General features: G+C 36.0%; 1 protein-coding gene across 6 annotated transcripts in view; it reads right to left on the reverse strand.

The window, feature by feature from the left end:
- The window catches only part of SYTL5 (synaptotagmin like 5), a 216001-nt gene that overhangs the window by 101911 nt on the left and 108735 nt on the right, over window positions 1–5355 (reverse strand). The window lies entirely within an intron of this gene.

Genomic DNA, 5355 nt, shown 5'->3' on the forward strand with positions numbered 1-5355 from the left:
ACACACACACACATATATATGAAGGAAATAACTTAAACATTGTATCTAATTAAGGAATGCATATATTTGTAGTATAAACACAGAAATTCAGAGAGATGTGCTTATAGAACACAGGAACTTCAACTGTATCGAGTAATGTTTTATTCTCAAGATGGGGGTTTATATCTCATGATTTAAATGGTTGTTTGTGAATTGTTCTAGGTATGTAATATATACTGCAAAATAGATGTTCTAAAAATACCCCCTTGTCAACATCAGAAGCTCACCGGGCCCTGCGCCTCATCTTAACTCTTGAGCACATTCTTTCATTGGCTTTGTACCTGGATTCTCTCTGTACATCCCCTTAAGAATAATGACTCTTAGAGTGATCTATCAGGTTTTGTGATTTAGCAACATCCCATGACACTGTCCCTCAGCTTCCTTCTAGGTCTATAAACTACAATCTATTTGCAAGTTACACTTGGTTTGCTTGGTTCTATCCAGGTTTCTAAGCATAACTAGATACTTACTTAGAAGCTGTTTTGGGGCTTCCCAGTAACCATAAGGTTAAGCTAACTTTAAAATCTCAGGAAATCTGAAAGCATAGGATCTTGTCAAGAGCCTCAAACTTTCCAAAGTCCCTATGTGTCTGCTCTATACATTATACATTATACACCAAACCAGAACTTTGCTAAAATGACTCAAAATTAAACTGTTTCCTATAGACCAACAGTGAGCTCCCTCTGAGAAAAATGCCCTGGTTAGTCCAGACTTTCTAGATTTACTTCAGGCTTTTTCTCCATCTCCAAAGTCCTAGAGGCAGAAGGGATCAAGGACCCTAAGGTTGACATGAACAGGAAGCAACAAGATGAAAAACAAAAGGGATTCTTCAGAGGGGTTAAGGGTTTGGTTTTTACATCACTGTCAACTGTGGTCTCCTCAGATAAAGAACACAACAGATTTTTTCATCCCTGTGTGTCTCATCGCGTTTCATGCTGATATGGGAAAACCACTTGGTAACTTAATAAATGAGCATGTTATCATTACAGTCAGGTTTACTTAAGACATATTTTATATTTGAAACATCAAATTTAGAATGTCCTATTTTATAGAGATGTATTTAGAAATTATTCAAGAGATTAGGAGCCAGAAAAATACTTGACTGAAGCTTCCAGTCATCCTGGCCTTGGGCTGTAAATGTAAGTTGGCCCTCTAAAAATCCAAAGGTCTGCCCTGTAAGGAGAATAAAAGGAGGTAGTAATACCATGGGGGTAGCAAATGTGACAGAGAAGATGGGAAATCAAGCAAAGATATAAAAGAAACAAAATTACCCTGTGAGAGTTTAACAAAAATAGCCCTAAATGGATTTTTGCTCATCTGTACCAGAACTGCTAGAGTTGATTTGTAAATAAGTGGCCAAGGAGATCAGAAGCAGCCAAAACCTTATCAAGAAAAACAGGATGCTTCCTCCAGGAGGCAGGACTAGACTGTGATTATAATTTGTAAGATGGACTCTAACTGATGATAAAACAGTACTCCTGGAATAATACAGGGTAGAGAAGAGGAGACAGTGAGTCTGGGCATAGATAAAAGAGATCTAAGGAGCTCGATGACAATGATTTCCATCCAGACTCTAACCAGAAGAGAAACACTCAGGCCTCAAAATGAAAATAACCCGTTTATTCCCTGTAGCACACCTTCCACTTGGGTGATGGGGCCTGAGTCTAGCAAATCTTCATGACATTAATCACGCAAATCATACAACTATTTCCTCTTGCTTGAATTTCACTTCCTCCTGGACAACTCTTGATTATAAGTTGGCTTTCCATGAAGCTTTCTCTTCAGGGAGTGAATTCCAGGTCCTGTCAGTGAAACTCTCTATATGTGGTTTAGTTTGAACCTGTGTCTTATCTGTTCTCTGTATGCTGACTGAATCAAATTTCTGAGCATTTCGAGGACCAGCATCTGGGTTGTGATGAATTCACCTAAGTATGTACCATTTTTGATGCTTGTTTTCAGCTAGTTCATAGGAACCTCCTAGAGAATCCCGTACCCACTACACACACACTTTAATCAAGTGAAAAACGGATGAGTAAAAATAATGAGTACATTTTATCTAGAGTCAATTCTCATTATTTTAGTTAAATGTACCCAGTGAACACTGATCATATTTAAAGGAAGAAACTCAGTTTTACTTTATTCTTTAATACTTTCACTTAAACAGGTATCTCTCCTTAAATACTATAGATGTGGATTTGTCCCTTTGTCTAGTAGCCTTGCCAAACTGAGCCTAAATAGTTAAAAAGATGGCAAGATGGTTTGTACACCATTCTACTGCCTTTCAGCATAGATAGCTTTGGACAGGTCACTAACTCTGAGCATCACAAAAGATGCAATAATCAAAAATTCTCAAATGATCACACAGAGTCACAAGCTTTTTAAAAAGCTTTTGTTTTGAATAGTAATAGACACTTAAAATAATAGGGGTTGATATTTTAATCAAAGAGAGGGTATATCTAAATATATCTCATGAAGGGGTACTTGAAATGCAGCTTTAAAAATGAAACATTTCTAGAAGTGCTTAGGATGAAATTAGTAAGAATAAAATTAATTTCTTCCTTGTCTGTTACTGTGTGACAACGCAACAGGTAGATTTTTGGCACACTTAAAGGAATGTTTAGGAGGCTTAGAATACAAGCTAAAGAGAATATTGCAAAATTCTCTTGGGGGTGCCTTTCAAATAGATAAGCAGACAAGAATCTGCATAACTGCCAAAAGGTAAGAGCTGCCATAGAGATAAAGATACTGTGGGGAGAGAAATAAATAGTTCTTTCGCTATGCTGAAAGACTCAAGGACAGATGCTATGGAACTGCAGGGATTGATTTTTTGATAGAGCAGTTTCTTCTCACATGGGCAACTCTGTGTGGCACATGCCACAAGAGTTTAGTAGTTGAATTTTTTTAAAGAAAATTACAATAGTATTGATTCTCTGAACAATAATACAAAGGACAACTAACAATACCATCAGCTTTTATCAGCTTTATAGTAACATTCCATGAGCAGCATCTTCAGAATGTTCCACAATCTTAACAGCCAACACTTACAAATGCAACTAATCCTTATGACCCTCTCATAAAATGAACTGTAACACCCCCATTATAGAGATGACAAAATTGAGGTGTAGAGAATTAACATATCCAAAGTTACCCATTTAGTAACTCAGAGCACTTTGATTTAAGGCTGCTGGTTCTAACCATTAGATATGACTGCCTCTCAGTACCCCCATGGAACAACAGCATCCCACAAACTGTTATAAGATACTCTACAGAATCTTTAAAAGTTCTTCAGGCCAACAAAGTTTTGACTATGTGGAGTGAAACCAAACTAAATATTTTTTCTTCTACAGAACTTCTGAGTCTTTAATGCTCTAATGTTTACTGTGAATTGTGACAGAACCCCTAGTTTGGAATACGATAGTTAACATTATTGATTCTTATTCTGGCATCATGTATTTTGATGTTTTTAAAGAGGATATTCACTATCTTAAAAAAAAAAAAACTAGTTAGAAGGAAACCTAAATAAATTCAAAAGATTTGAAACAAAAATTAGACAATACACTTATATCATATTTAACCTCCAAATGCTTTTTAACTACCAAGACCTACAAAATTCTATATTGCTCCTCAAATAGTTTCACAGAATAGACCATATATAAATTTAAAGTATCTGTACAAAGGAAGCCACTGCAAATAAAACTAAAAGAAACAAGAGATAGGTTGGAAGAATAAGATTGTTCCATAAAAATCAGGAAAAGGATTAATATCTAGAAAATATAAAAAGCTTTTATAAGTTATAAGAAAATAAATCATTAAGGGACAAAAAAAAAAATAAGAAAAGGCAATTTACAACCAATTCATGTCAACATGAAAAGATGCTCACTTAGCTCGCTAGTTATGTAACTGTAAATTACAACAAGGAGAAAAATTCTTAGCTTTCCATTAGATTATGAAATGTAAAAAAAAAATCTGTATCATCCAGTGTTTGGTGAAGGTGTATAGAAGTGGGCATGCTCATGTTCCATTAGTGGAAGTGGAAATAAGTTCAACCCTTAGTTGAGAGAGAATTCTCCATAGGTTTCTTTCATATCTACATATCTTCCAAGAATGTCTGTTTAGTGATCACCTTTGAAAGACACAGTGTCTGTCTCTGGAGCAAAGGGCAGATTTGCTTACTGTTTAGTAAAACAAGTCTCTCTCCAAGGCAGAAGACAGATTTGCTTACGATCCACTGTAAAAAGTCTGGGTTCCCTAAATTCAGGATTCCTCAGCTGTTATGCAAATCCTCTCATGCCCAGTTTCCACCTGGGCACTTGAGGACAAAGGGAACCAATGCAAGCATGAAGCTCATGAGACTTGTTGTGCTGTGAGTAATAAAGTCCATAGCTTCTGACCCAAGTGTCTTCGACTATCACATATAAAACCATGATAGACCTACTTGTTAGCTTGAAAGTAAAGTAAACTCTCAGAGCTTTTATAGTTCTTATAAGTTCATGATCACTAATTTTTTTTAATTAAGTTTATTGGTGTAACATTGGTTAATACAAGCATATAATTTTCAGGTGTACATTATAATTTGACATCTGTATATTCTGTTGTGTTTATCACCCAAAGTCCAGTTTCCTTCAGCTACCATGTATTTGATCCCCCTTACCCACTTCACCCTACCCCAACTCCCCTATATTTGACCCCCTTTACCCTGTCTACCTCCTCCCTCTTCCTTCATCCCCTACCCTCTGTTAACCACTAGTCTATAGTCCAGGTCCATAAGTCTCTGTTTGTTTGTCCTGTTCATTTGTTGCTTTTAGGTTTATATGCCACATATAAGTGATATATTATTTTCACCTTTTTCTGTCTGGCTTATTTGACTTAGCATGATTATCTCGAGGTCCATCCATGTTGTCCCAAATGGCAGTATTTAATCTCTTCTTATGAATGAGGAAAATATTTCATTGTATATATGTACCACAGCTTCTTTAGCCAATCATCTATCATAGGAAAATATTTCATTGTATTTATGTACCACAGCTTCTTTAGCCAATCATCTATCTTTAGCCAATCATCTGTCGTAGGATAATCATCTATGTACTGACCACTGTGAATGATGCTGCTATGAACATCAGTATGCAAATATCTTTTTGGATAAGGATTTTCAAGTCTTTGTGGTAAATACCCTGTAGAGGGATGGCTGGATCATATGACAGATCAATTCTTCGTTTGTTTTTTTTTTTTTTTTTTTTTCGAAATGCCATACTGTTTTCTATAATGGCTGTACCAACTTGCAGTGCCACCGGCACTGTATGAGGGTTTTTTTTTTTT

The sequence above is a fragment of the Pteropus alecto genome, unplaced genomic scaffold, assembly GCF_000325575.1.
Source record: "Pteropus alecto unplaced genomic scaffold, ASM32557v1 scaffold28, whole genome shotgun sequence".
NCBI classification, from domain to species: domain Eukaryota; kingdom Metazoa; phylum Chordata; class Mammalia; order Chiroptera; family Pteropodidae; genus Pteropus; species Pteropus alecto.